Raw genomic sequence first — 15,507 nt, 5'->3', positions numbered from 1 at the left:
AACACAAGAACATATAAAAAAGCCAACATTACAATGTTGGAGTAATAAAAAAAGAATACATTCAAATATTCATTTATACACATTTCTTTTTTATTTCATTACCCAAACAAAAACATTACAGTGACATACAACAGATCAAACATATTATAATAACATACCACATACAACCATTTATTTCAAATTAATTACAATGAAAGCAAAGGAAAATAAAATACAAAGAAAAAACATCAGCAGAAGAAAAGACAAAAAAAAGATTCAATCCCCACCCATAAGAAAGAGACAAAGAAGAAAGAATCAAGCAAAATTGTAAAAAGAAACACAACCCGTCTATCTTTTTTAAGAGATAATAAAACACATTACAAATATTTATAATTCACATGATTAAAGGTAGAACATTAGCATTTCAGTTAACTTGTTTTTTATTCTTTTGCTCCCAAAATCGTGTTAAATTCAGGTTTTTTGGTAATGTACTGCAAAAATGAGAATACTGTACAAAAAACTGATTATAATTATCAGAAAATGAATACAGTTTTTTAGGGTAATATTTAAAAATAATATAAATTAATGCATTTTACTTTAATGACTTTTCTTGGACAAATTTAAAAACAGTACAGTTGACTGAATCTGTTGAATGCAGTGTTACAATACAAAGCAAAGGGAAAAAAGAAATATAAATTTCCTGAAACTGACTGAAAAAAAAGCTTGCTTTGTGTGGATGAATAGATTTATATAATATCATAAAGCTAAAGATGTAGTTATGAAAGTTTTAAATGAATTTTTTTAATGCATTCACTTACCCCCGTATGACTTCTCATTCACTTCACAGAATTTTGTTCACTTTTCACAAAACTAACACATGGAAAACTCAATTTGCACAGCATCTGATACAAACAAAGGCACAGAGTACAGATTTCACCTGAGAGCTATTTATTTGCAGTCTTCTCGTGTACATCTCAATCTAGAGAAATCTGTTGCGGCTGTGATGGCTCATTTACTCTCTTCCAGAATGCAGAGGCTGACAATGAAACAATGAGCTGCTGTTTCACAATTCATAAAGGGGCACACCAGGTCTGTCACTTTGATCAAACACAAAGGAAGCTGAAGGAGTAGGAAATGGAGCTGTTAGACATACAGGCAGGGGTGTGCAAATGTGTGGTGGAAGAGCTGCACTAGGTCTTCAATCACAAACTAGATGAATATAAAATGTAATAATGGAAGCAATTGTTGATAGTGTAATTACTGTAACTGTGGGCTGACATTGAAAGAAGCAGGCATGAGGGATCAACCTAATTCAAGCAGATCAACAGCTGGATCGATAATATGTGCCTTCAACAGGGAGGACCGGTAAGTACTATTATTACCACAGAATGGTGAAACAATTACAGACTAGTATACTATATTGTGCAAATGACATACATGTGTTACATTACATTTGTATAAAGTTTGACTAACATGAAAAGTATCTCATTCCCATACACCACAGGGTACAGAGAAGATCATATGCTGGTGGCAGAAAGGTAAAATTTACAGTTGAACAGAAGACTGCAATAATAAATACGGTTCTTGACAACAATGCCGTCATTCTGAAGGACATACAACAGAAAATCATTCAAGACAATTATGTCTTTCAAAATATTAGCACTGTAAATCTGGCTACCATCTAGGTCTATAAGGTACCATTTAAACGGAACAGAAGCAGAGTGGAAGAACTACAGCGTCAGTATTTTTAGGTATGCATGCAGTTCTTGAATCTATGTTATATAGTAATAAACTGCATTTACTGTATGCATTTAATCTGTGTAATATATCACTGTGGATGTGTATGTATATATATATATATATATAAATGTAAATATATATATATATAAATGTAAATAAATATATGTATGTATATATATATATATATATATTGTGGTCCCCGGCCAGGGCTGGAGCCCGGCCGGGACCCCCAGGAGGACCGGAGGAGGGCTTGTGCCTCCCCCAGACCGTGAGGGGGCATCCGTCCTGGTTTTGTTGGGGGCCTCGGGTAAAGGGCTTGGACGCCCAGCCCTGTAGGGACCCGTGGCCACCGCCAGGCGGCGCCCCAATGCCTGCATCACTTTGTGATTTTGCACGGGTAAAAACGTCTTCTGAAGTGTCAGATTCTTCTTTAACTCTTCTGCTTTCTGTATCTTGTGCATTGCATTCAGGTGTTTCAGGTTATCTTGATGTTTTGTCTCATAGTGCCGTCTTAGATTAAATTCTGTAATTACAGCCACATTAGCTCCACAAATGAGACACACGGGTTTACCGGCAATGTCAGTAAACATATACTCAGCCTCCCATCGGTTTTTAGAGGCTCTATGTTCAGAATCACGTTTTCTCTTCGGCATCGTGTGGGCTAGCTTCGCAATAACTTGCAGCATCATAAACTAGACTTGATTGACGCAGTAAGTGTTCGGCAAGGCAGTTGAAGCGCTGCATTATGGCATCTGTAGTTTATTGTGTTACCAGCGCTTCATATCCCCGGGCCATTAATAACAATAATATATAAAATGATCTCGCGGGCCGGATATAATTACACGCCGGGCCGGATGTGGCCTGCGGGTCTTGAGTTTGACACATATGGACTAAATAGAACTTGAAAAGATATATTTTTTCAAATGTGATTGTGCAATTCAGATCGAGTTGACGCGCACTACAGTACATCGAGCCCGCATGCTATTGTGGTTTTGCCTGCGTGCCTCAATAAGTCATCCTCCCCTCACTCTTACTTTTTTACCGCTCATCTAATCAATACACTGAGTATGGCTTTACCAAAACAATCATTGATCGCGAATAAAATATCCATTATTCATAAAGCTTCAATTGGTGATCTGTCTTTCTGCGTTAACCGCATATTTTTTCATACGTCTCAAACCAAGGGGATGCGAGGCTAAAATGTATCGGGAAGCGCGCGTACATACTCAGTGCATCCCCTCTCGGGAATCGAACCACGGACACCGGCACTACAGGCGAAGCCTCTACTATTGCGCCACGGCGTGTGATTTGTCTATTTGAGCGTAGCAGTGTAATTCAGTTTTTGTTCAGCACTCCTTTGAACTGTTGCTTTTTGTCTGCGCACTGCGTCAGTTCACGTGAGCCGCTGAATATGGTTTTATATGTCACTTTCCGCTTCTAATTGTTTAGCTGCCTTCTTAATTATATAATGTATGTTTTCATCAGCCGTTTTGGAGCTCTTCCTGGTTTTCTACGCATCATGTGATTACGTGGGAGGCATGATGATGTCACACGAAACTCCGCCCCCACGACATTCGAGCTCAACTCCATTACAGTAAATGGAGAAAAATAGCTTCTAGTTATGACCATTACGCGTAGAATTTCGAAATGAAACCTGCTCAACTTTTGTAAGTAAGCTGTAAGGAATGAGCCTGCCAAATTTCAGCCTTCTACCTATACGGGAAGTTGGAGAATTAGTGATGAGTCAGTGAGTGAGTGAGTGAGTGAGTGAATGAGTGAGTAAGTGAGTGAGTGAGTAAGTGAGGGCTTTGCCTTTTATTAGTATATATATATATATATATATATATATATATATATATATATATATATATATATTGTGGAGGATGGCCGGCTGTTTATCCTGGCCAATACCCCCAAGCCGCCAGGTAGAGCCCTCCTTGCAGCATGGAGGTTCCCAGAAGACCAGCAGGGCATCACAGACAATGGAGTTTTTATGCACCGCCCTGCTGGATGCCATGGGGGCCACGAGAGGGAGCTGCAGGGAGGACCGAAGAGTTCTTTGTGCCCTATGACCCGGATGTTCGTCATAGGAAGAGCGAGGCTTCGGGTTGAAAAGAAAGGACTATTTACCCTGACCCGGAAGGAATAAGGACTTGTGGACTGTTGGGCAGGAACACCTCCGGGTCAGGGAATATAAAAGGACTGTGGGAGCTCCCAGACGATGAGCTGAGCTGGGTGGCAGGGTGGCTAAGCGTCTGAGAGTGGAGGATTGTGATTTATTGTATTGTTATTGGAGAATTGTGGAGAGGAGCGTGCTTTGTGCACGTTATTATTATAATAAATATCATCATTTGACTTTTACTTGGTGTCTGACGTATAGTCTGAGGGTACAAGGGTGCGAGCGAGCATCTAATTCTGTTACAATATATATATATACACTCCACAATTCACTGTAGTATTCAGCAAACTGTTTTGCATTCAAAGATAGCACACGGGATGTGTCAATTTAATTCCTGGAATGGCCATGTACTATGATCCGTGATGTAACTGTATTGAAATCACGAGTATTCGTGTTTGAACATGTTTGAACTAATAAGTGCGTAAATTGCAACCTGAAAGAGCCAGTTGTTAGCTAGCTATTGGGAAGGTAATAGATATCTGTGTGTACAATTTGACATGGGGTGATCGAAAACTTTGACAAAATGGGTGATCAAAATTTACAGCAACCTATTAATATTAAATTTTGTATGAAAATTCGCTACTGAAACGTTACAACTGTTGCAAGTGACGTATGGTGAAGATGCTATGAAAAAGTTGAGGGAGTTTGAGCGGCATAAGAGGTTCAAAGATGGGCGAGAAGATGTGACAGAGCATACAATGGAAATACCTGGGTTCACCGGGCCCTAAAAAAGCACACATGTCACGCTCACTGCTTAATACCATCCTGGTGTGTTTCTTCAATCACAAGGGAATAGTTCACCAAGAATTTATTGAACAGGGACCAACAATCAATCAACAATGTTATTTAGAGGTACTTTAAAGATTACGACATTCGGTTCACAGAAAAAGACCCAAATTGTGGCCTGGCAAGTGGATCATTCATCATGACAATGTGTCAAGTCACACTGGGCTCACTGTAAGAGACTTTCTGGCCAAAAAAGTATATTACCCAATTAGATCATCCTGCCTATTCACCTGACTTAGCTCCCTGTGGTTTCAGGCTATTTCCAAAATTAAAAGCTGCAATGAAAGGAGGAAGATTTTTTAATATAACTGATATCCAATAGAATGTGAGAAAGCTGCTCAACAGTATTTCAGAACATGAATTCCAGGCCTGCTTCCAGAAATAGGAATGCCGATTAAGCCAGTATATAAATGCACAAGGGGAGTACTTCGAAGGTGACAGTAGCCATTAGTGTACAGTTCCACATACATAATTTTTAAAGGTGCATGACAGGAACTAAATTGTCACAACTCGCAACTTTAGAACACATATTGGCTATTCATAACTGACTGTGATGCATTAACCTGTGCAAGTGGTTAAGATAAAATAAATCTTCGACACAGCATTCATGAATCTAGTGTGTAGTTTTAGGAGGACTGTCTCTTAAATACCAATATACAGTACATACTCAAAAATCTACAAAAGGTTTAATTAATGAGGCCCAATACTTGCTAAAGTAAAAATTCATTAACCAGAAAAAGCTGAGTCTACCATCTGCTTCAGTGGAAAGCTGAAATTAAGCCTAAACTTCAATTGTTTTCAAGATGTTATGTTGTAAAGGTAACAGAAGCATATAGATAGATAGATAGATAGATAGATAGATAGATAGATAGATAGACAGATAGATAGATAGATAGATATCCCTTAAATTGATTGTATTCCTTTTAATGTATGTGGATAAACAGACAATGCACAGTAATTTCCAGAAGCACATGTATAGGTTTTTTGGTGTTTATTTTGCAATTTGTTTTATCACATGCTAAAGTGGCTAATAAGCTGATGGAAAACCCTGCATGTGATTAGATTACATCAAAAATCCTGTGATTTAAAAGTAATAACGAATCTGAAAACAAAACTGAAATAAAAAAACAAAGAATACTTGATACACTATATTAGGCATGTAAAACTGAGCAAATGTCAACATTATTTCCCAGGCTAAATTAAATAAAATAATGAATAAAATAATATCAAATGCATTGCTGAAGCCAGGTGGTCAGAGTGCATGGGCAGCTGTCTGCTGCATATAAGTGTTGTGCAAGCTAACCAGTAGGCTTTTAGAGGTTGTCTGAAAAAAAGGAAACAATGTCAGAAAAGAAGCAACTATAATTTGGATTGGGAATTAGAAGAAACAATAAAAAGCAGAAGGTAAATAAAGTAAAGATGAAGGAGGGACTAGTACAACAATTCAGAGTTATAGATGTTTAGCATGAAACACAAATATTTTTATATTTTTTTCTTGCAGTTTAATGTAGACAAGTGTAAAGTGACACATGTAAATAGACAAAGATGGGTGACACTTAAGGCAGTAAACTGCAATATGTACAGTATTTAGTTTTGTTGATGCAACATTAGCATTCTCCGGGTAATGCATATAAGCAAATAAAAAATGTGACTGAAAAGCGAACTAAAAAATTTCTTCAGTATGGTATAGCACCATTTAAACTTGCATCACTAGATTCATGTTAAGTTGTAAGGCTTTTCAATAATATTATACAACTGCATTTAACTGCTTACTACTTTTTTTTTACATATTATCTTTTGTTTTATACATTGTTTCCGATTATATTTGTTGTCTGCTGTTGAATTTACTTATTATCTGACTGGTTGTACCATTATCACTATTCTGTAGGTCTGTAGTACTTAGTCAAACAAGAATCTCATTGCACTGTAAATAAATGAAAATAATTTAAACTTGATTTATTTTAGTGACTGTATTATGATCAAAAATTGACAGTGGCAATTTTTAAATTGATTACATACAAGACCTTGAGCACTGTAACACTTTCCAATACATTTCTATAAATTTTAGCGAATTTTTCAGTTCAAGTGCATTATTATCAAATATCACATCTATATCTATATCTATAAAAATGAACAAACATCCAATCTGTGTAATGTAAGAGCACCAAATCACAATTTTTGAAAAAGATGAGCAACTTTTCCAAAGTCACAATCTACACTGCTCAAAAAAGTTAAGGGGACACTTAAATCACACATCGGATCTCAATGAATGAAACACTCAAGTGGAAAATCTTTAGAGTAATACTGTTTAATTCATTAAGAATAAAATGATATAACAGCAGTCAATGAAAACCAAAATCACCAACCAATTGAGGACTGGATTCAACATCACACCAAAAATCAAAATGAAAAATTTAAATCACAGGCTGATCCAACGTATGTGAATTTCATCACGGTAACTCATAATGTGACGCAGTAGTATATGGCTCCCACATGGCTGTATGCACTTCCAACAACATCTAGGCATGTTCCTGATGAGATGGAAGATGGTATCCTGAAAGTTCTTCTCCCAGACCTGTACCAGGCATCAGTGATCTCCTGAACAGTCCGTGGCACTACTTAGTAGCAACAGATGCACCAATACATACTGTGCCAGAGTTTCTCATTTGGATTTAGGTCTGGGGAACATGTGGGCCAGTCAAAGGCATCAAAACCTTCATCATCCAGGGACTACCTACACACTCTGGCAACATGAAGCCAGGCATTGTCCTGCACCAAGTGGAACCCAGGGTCCACTGCACCAGCATAAGGTTTGACAATTGATCTGTGGATTTCATCTCGGTTCCTAATAGCAGACAGGGTACTGTTGCTTAGCACATGGAGGTATGTGCGACTCTCCAAGGACATGCCCCCTCTGACCATCATTGACCCACCATGCGGGATGATGTTGCAGGCTAACATTCACCATGGCATTCACCATGGCATCTCCAGACTCTTTTAACATCAGAACATTAGTACACTCTAGACGAGGACAGGCCATTCAGCCCAACAAAGCTCACCAGTCCTATCCACTTATTTTGTCTAAAAAACATCAAGTTGAGTTTTGAAAATCCCTAAAGTCTTACTGTCTACCACACTACTTGGTAGCTCATTCCAAGTGTCTATCGTTCTTTGTGTAAAGAAAAACTTCCTAATGATTGTGCAAAATTTACCCTTAACAAGTTTCCAACTGCTTCCCCGTGTCCTTGATGAACTCATTATAAAATAACAGTCTTGATCCACTGTACTAATTCCCTTCATAATTTTAAACACTTCAATCATGTCACCTCTTAATCTTCTTGTGCTTAAACTGTAAAGGCTCAGCTCTTTTAATCTTTCCTCATAATTCATCCCCTGTAGCCCTGGAGTGAGCCTAGTCACTTCTCTGGACCTTTTCTAGTGCTGCTATGTCCTTTTTGTAGCCTTCACACCAAAACTGTACACAGTACTCAAGATGAGGCCTCACCAGTGCAGTATAAAGGTTGAGCATAACCTCCCTGGACTTGTACTCCACAGATCGTGCTATATAACCTAACATTCTGTTAGCTTTCTTAATGGCTTCTGAACACTGTTGGGAAGTCGATAGCTTAGAGTCCACTATGACTCTTAAATCCTTCTCAACTGGTGTACTCACGATTTTCCGACATCCCATTGTGTATTCAAATCTAACATTTTTACTTTCTATGTGTAATACTTTACATTTACAGACATTAAATTTCATCTGTCACAAATCTGCCCAAGCCTGTATGCTATCCCAATCCTTCTGTAATGATATAACGGATTCCAAATGATATGCTAATCCACCTATCTTGGTATCATCTGCAAACTTAACCAGCTTGTTACATATATATTACTATTGTCAGGGATGCCAGGGGCCATGACCCGGCCAAGTAGTGGTGCTCAGGCCGTGTCTCCGCCCCTGTCCCTGCTTGGAGAGCGGGGCTGGACCCTGGCTATCCTGGAGTAGGACCCGCTTTGGGGCTGCGCTGCCCTCGCGGGATGGGTCGCTCTTTCCCCCGAGTGGTCTTCGCTGGCTGTGGGGCAGTGTCAGGGACGCCAGGGGCCATGACCCGGCCAGGACGTCATGAGGGACCGGATGTGGGTCTACGCCCACCCTGGATCACGTGGCGGTCGCCTTCCTGGTTGCTCTGGGGGCCACGGGTACAGGGCATGGAAGCTCCATCCTGTAGGGGCCTGTGGTCACCACCAGGAGACGCCCCAATGCCTTGGGGACCTGTTACCCCAGCACTTCCGCCACACCAGGAAGTGCTGGGGGGAAGACTTTGGAGGATACCCGGAGAGCTGCCGGGAGAACAGCCGACACTTCCGCCACGCTGGGGCGTGGCCAACGGGGGAGTGTCGGAAGCACCTGGAGCTCATCCGGGTCATGTATAAAAGGGGCCATCTCCCTTCATTCGAGGCTAGAGTCGGGTGGAAGGAGGACAAGGCAGAAGAGAGTGGAGGCGGCCCGAAGAAAGGCATTTGTGGCCAGGACTGAGTGTTTTGGGGTTTGTGCACTACTTTGGACTGGGTCTTAGTGACCATATTATTGTAAATAATATTGTAAATAAACGTGTGGTGGTTTGATAACAACATGTCCGCCTGTCTGTGTCCGGGTCGGCTCCATACTATCTAAATCATTTATATATATATATTAAAAATAGCAGCAACCCTAGCACTGACTCCTGTGGAACACCACTCTTAACATCGGCCAGTTCTGATGAGGTTCCTCGCACCATCACCCTCTGCTTCATGTGTCTGAGCTAATTCTGCACCCATCTAAAAACATTACCCTGAACTCCCACTTCTTTAAATTTGATGCCCAACCTCTCATGTGGCACCTTATCAAATGCTTTCAGAAAGTACAGATAAATAATATCATATGCTCCACTTTGATCGTATCCTTTTGTTGCCTCCTCAAAGAATTCCAGCATGTTAGTAAAACAAGACCTCCCTCTTCTGAACCCATGCTGACTGTTTAGTAAAACTCCTGTCTTTGTTAGGTGTTGCTCAATCTTATCCTTAATAATTCCTTCCATTAATTTTCCTATGATGCATGTTAAACTTACTGGCCTATAGTTGCTTGGATCTGCCCTGTCACCCTTTTTATATAATGGGATGATATTTGCCATTTTCCAGTCCTTCAGAATCTCTCCAGTGTGCAGTGACTTCCTAAAAATATGTGTCAAGGGTTTATATATGTACTCACTAGCCTCCTTAAGAACACGAGGGTAAATATTATCTGGTCCTGGTGATTTGTTTGATTTCATCTTATTTAATCTGAGCAGCACTTCTCCCTCTACAATTTCCAAATCCCTCAGTACCTCCTTAGTAGTTGCGTTTACCTCTGGGAGGTTATCCACTTGCTCACTTGTAAACACCTCAGAAAAATGTAAGTTTAGGGCATCTGCTATTTCACTGTCTGTATCTTTTAATTCCCTTTACTATTCCTGATGAACTTGACCTCCTCCTTAACTGTTCTTTTACTACTAAAATACTGAAAGAATCTCTTGGGGTCTTCTTTCGCCTTATCTGCTATATTCCTCTCCAACTGTCTTTTAGCCTCCCTGATATCCTTCTTAATGGTTGCTCTCATGTTCTTATACGCTCTACAATTCACTTGCAGTCATTAGTCTTACACAGTATGTCTTATAAAGCAGTTTTTTCCTTTGCATCTTCTTTTTAAATCTTTATTAATCCACTGTGGAGTTTTTTTATTTTCTATTAATTCCAAATTTAGGTATGTATCTGTCCTGCATTACATGTAAAACATTTTAAACCTGTTCCACTGCTCCTTGACTGTCTCCACATTTAAAAGCTTATCCTACTTAGACTTTGTCGTATCTGGTCAAAATTAGCCCTACCAAAGTTCAACTTAACAATTTTAGTCTTTGCATCTGCACTCTTACAAAATACTGAGAATTGTATTACATTATGGTCACTTGACCCTAGTGGTTCAATCACCTCTACACCCTCAATTCTATCCTGATTATTACAAAATACTAAATCCCGTGTTGGTGCTTTAAATGTACTGTGTTAAAAAACAGTCACTGATTGCTTCTAAAAACTCCTGCTCTTGTGCTCCTCCATCTGCAAGGTTATCCCAGTTAATATTTGGATAATTAAAGTTCCCAATGAGTATAATATCTTCCTGTAAACCTGTCTTTTTGATACTACTAAAAAGATGTGTGTTGAAATTACTGTCTGAATTGGGTGGTTTTTAACACACTCCTAAAATAAGACCTCTTTCCCTAATATTTTCCAGGCAAAGCCACATGTCCTCACTAAGATGGGGCTCATCATCCAACTGAAGAGGACTTACATTTAAATTCTGTTTGGCATAAACAGCAACCCCACCTCCTTTTCTGTTCTGTCTATCCTTCCTAAAAATGTGTATCCCTCTATGTTACACTCATCCCCATCTTTGTTATTTAGCCAGGTTTCCATTATTGCTATAATATCATAATTATGCTCTGCTACATACAACTCCAACTCACTTACCTTATTTTTGATACCTCTAGCATTAAGGTAAGCTATTTTAATGTGTTACTCCTCCTACATTTAAATGTTTGCTTAGAATTTACATTACTACGCATTTTTATTTCTACACTGTTGTTTGTACCTCCATGTTTAGATCTAAACCTGGCCTGTCCTAAACTCCCTGCCCCCCCCCATTCCCTAGTTTAAACAATCCTCGACTAGCCTACTCATATGCCTCTCCAATACATTGGTGCCTCTCTAGTTCAGATGTAACCCATCACGGTGGAACAGGTTCCATCTGTTCCAAAAGGAGCCCCAATGCCCCATAAACCTAAACCATAAACGTGTGTCACATGTACTCAGTGCGAACCTGCTCTCATCTAGGTACTTTCTGGAAAATGCCAAACGAGCTGCACAGCTGTGAGCACAAGTCCCACTAGAGGACATCAGGCTCTCTTGCTGCCCTCAGTGGAGTCTGTATCTGACAGTTTGGTCAGAAACATGCACACCAGTAGCCAGCTGGAGGTCATTTTGTAGAGCTCTGGCAGTACTCCTCCTGTTCCTCCTCACACAAAGGAGCAGATGCCGGTCCTGCTGCAAGGCTGATGCCCTTCTTTGGCCCTGTCCAACTCTCCTTGTGTAATGGCCTATATCCTGGTATCTGTTCCATGCTCTTGGGAGTGTGCCGGGAGGCACAGCAAACCTTCTTGTAACAGCTGGAGGAGCTGGGCTACCTGTGAAACCTGAATCAGCTGCAGGTCCCGTCTCATGCTACTAATAGTGATAAGGACACTAGTAAAACTTGAGGAGAATCAATCAGAAAGGATAAGGACAGGGCAGTTGTCTGTGGCCACCACCTGCAAAACCATTCCCTTTTAGGGGGTTGTCTTGCTGTTGCCTCTCCAGTGCACCGGTCATCACTTTCATTTGCACCAAAGCAGGTGAAGTTGATTCACAATCGCTTATGCTTCCTAACTGAACAGATTGTTATCCTTGAGGCTAATTTGATTTGGTGTTAGACTGTGATGATTAAGTTTTCCCTTCATTTTTGGGGGCAATGTATTATACAATCAAACAAGTTTAGACATAAACATTTTCATCTTCTAAAATCTTGAATTTATCTTTGGCCATTTTGATTGTGGTTGTAATATTCTGTTTTACATTACAATAATGAAATAAATTACTAAACATTTATTTATATTAAAATAAATAAAAAATGGTGACACAGTGCTTAGTGTCCTTGTTGACAAAATATCTAGGGTGTTAGGTTCAACTTCCATGTCTAGCCATTGACTGTGTGAAGTTTGCTTGTTTTCCCCATGTCTTCTTTGGCTTTTCTCCAGGTACACCAGTTTTCTTTCTACATCCCAAAGAAACGTGTTAAATTAATTAACAAATGTGAATTTCCCATTTGAGTGTGTGTGCATGAGTGGGCCCTGTGATGGACTGCCCATGATCCTGGGTTGTCTCCTGCCTTACAATGATGCAAGGACGGGACCCTGTCCTTCATGACCCTGCATTTGATTAAGCAGGTTTAAAAATATTGTCTTAAAATCAGAATATAAATACAAACAGAAACCTGTATTGCAAGACTTGTCTCGTCTGTTTTACCATCATGATTATTAAATTTACCAAATCCGTTTCTGACCCCTAGTGGCCTTTTCTGGATGTGCAATTTAAAAAATAATTTTTCAACTATATTTGAACAATTGTTTTTGTCATGTAATGAACATTTCATTAAGCATGGATTAGGTTTATCTTTTCCACTTCTAACCCAGTGGTTTCCAGTCTTAATGCTGTGGGACCTGTGTAGTTGCAGGTTTTTTGTTTCAACAAGTTTCACAACCAGCAAGTCATTTTACCTCTGATTGATCTCATTGTTTCTTCTATTATTTCACATTTTGAAAACAGCTGTAGTGTGAGATTTAAATTCATAATAAATTGGAAAGTATTGATATTATTTGCAATAGCTATAAAATCTTAACTTTCTTTTGTCATATTAACTCACACAGTGGTGCGGTGGTAGCACTGCTGCCTCGCATTTAGGAGACCTGGGTCTGCTCCCCGAGTCCTCTCTGCGTGGAGTTTGCATGTTCTCCCTGCCCCGTGTCTGTGTGGGTTTCCTCCAGGTAGTCCGGTTTCCTCCCACAGTCCAAAGACATGCAGATTAGGTGGATTGGCGATTTTAAATTGTCTCTAGTGTGTGCTTGGTTTGTGTGTGTGTGTGTCCTGTGGTGGGTTGGCGCCTTGCCCGGGATTGGATCCTGCCTTGCCTTGTCTCAAGTTTGCTTCCTTAATTGTATTGTATTAATGACAATTAACAATCAAGGAGGCAGACATGTGGGCAAACAATTTTGAATGATGAAAGGCTTGATACCACAAATTTCAAAACTGGGCTTTCTAAATTTCATTGGAATGTAGCAAGTATTTATGTATTTATTACATGTAGATATTTGTTATGTGTTTTTTAGTTTGTGTGACCAGTGGCCAGGTAGCAGGGGAGGCAATGCAAAAATTTGGGGTACTTCCCAAGTAACCCAGTTTACTTTTTAAATAAAAAAAAAATGGTAACAGAAAACAGTCCAGAAAATGATCCCAGGCTTTCAGGAACTGAAAAGTTTGTAAAGTAAATGGCTTATGTAGCAGGTAATTGCTGTTCCAGGCTCTTCTCAAAATGAATCCACCAGCCCAATTTTTATATCCTCAGGACCAGAAGGGGCAGGGCTTTTTTCTTAACTTACTGTTCGGCGTTATTGACCTCACTGGGCATGTGTTATTGACCTTGAGTAGATTGTTAGCAACAGCGCCCCCACTCGCTTGGAAGTGGAACTGCTTACCTCGACTGAGCTGCCTTCTGTCATGCATGCATGACACTTGGCTCAGAAAATGTTCATACAGTATTAGTTGAAATCTTCAAAAGTTAACAAGTAGAAAATGAAGAGTGGCATCATGATAAGAAAAAGAAAATAACTAAGTGCTGCTCAAAGCAAGAAATTGGAACAACAAGCCAATGCCAAACTATATACCTTAGATAAAATTTATATTTAAATCATCAGTAGAAGATGGAATTGGTGAAATGCTACCATTAAGTATCATAACCAAAGATTACTGTACATCAGTTGAATCAAGCATCACAGCAAGCTCAACAAAAGAGGTCTATTGCTCCTTGCTGTCCTTGCCCAACTCTCTCCTCATAGACGACTTCAACATGAGCCTATTAATAAAAATGTGTAGATCAACCTGAAAACCCCAGACCCAGGCAGAAATACCAATATGCTGTATTTGAATAGAAATAAATAATAACATAGGGTTCTCAAAACATTTCATACATTAATACGATATAAGTTTTCCCATGATTTGCAACAAGCTGCCCAGGAACAGCATGAGTATAATTTAATTTGATATTCACAAAAACATTTGTTTGAATAATTACTGACTTCAGGAGAAAGACAAATTAGTTTGAAATATGGAAGAGTTTTTTACTAGAGACTGATGACAAAAAAAATGTCAAGGATTTCTCAGAATCCCACTAGTACAGGTATGTGTGCACTGTTTTAACATTTTGCAGATTTTATTATGATTAGCATCTGTGATCAAGTTTTAAGTGTCCTGACATGGTCTGTTTAATTTGTCGGGTAATCATTGTTTTTTTTGTCATTTCAGATTGTTTTTCCTTTTCATGAACAGCGCCATGTTGTTGATAACATGCATTTGTTAAACCACTTCATACAGCCTTGCATTGGATTTTTAAATTAAAAAGCTACATTCACAATGCAGCTCCATTCCCATTTTTTGTACTCATATGTGACACAGATCTAATGTTTTTGAAAGTGATTAGCGAAAAAAGATATGAAATCAAAACGATTTCGAAAGAATTTATGCTGCTCTCATAACAACTATTTTGCATCCAAATCTGTCTTGTTACGCTCTCACCAGTTGTTTGAGTCACTTGTTTTTATGTACAGAGCAGTAAAAATTCTACCTTGCTTACAAATTCACAGGCATTCTGCACTAAAAAATGTAAAATAAAGTAGAAATTAGCATCTGTCATAAGTTGTTTTATTTATTTTAATCTTGTGGGGTGTGTTCAGGATAGATATCTGTACTTAGATTTGGATCAGTTGCAAAATAAATCTGAACAGTAAAAAAAAAAAAAAAATCAGATATAAGGCAAAAATCAGAATGCAGTCACTTTTAGTTGCAGTGTGAACATAGCCTTAAAAGACTCAAGCTTCTTAAAACAATGCCCGTTTTATGCTCAACAACAAAGTGCAAATTGTAGGTGAAAATGCTAAATAAGGAAA

The sequence above is a fragment of the Polypterus senegalus genome, chromosome 8 (genome assembly GCF_016835505.1).
Source record: "Polypterus senegalus isolate Bchr_013 chromosome 8, ASM1683550v1, whole genome shotgun sequence".
Taxonomy (NCBI): Eukaryota; Metazoa; Chordata; class Cladistia; order Polypteriformes; family Polypteridae; genus Polypterus; species Polypterus senegalus.
Note: the sequence above shows the minus strand (reverse complement) of the source record.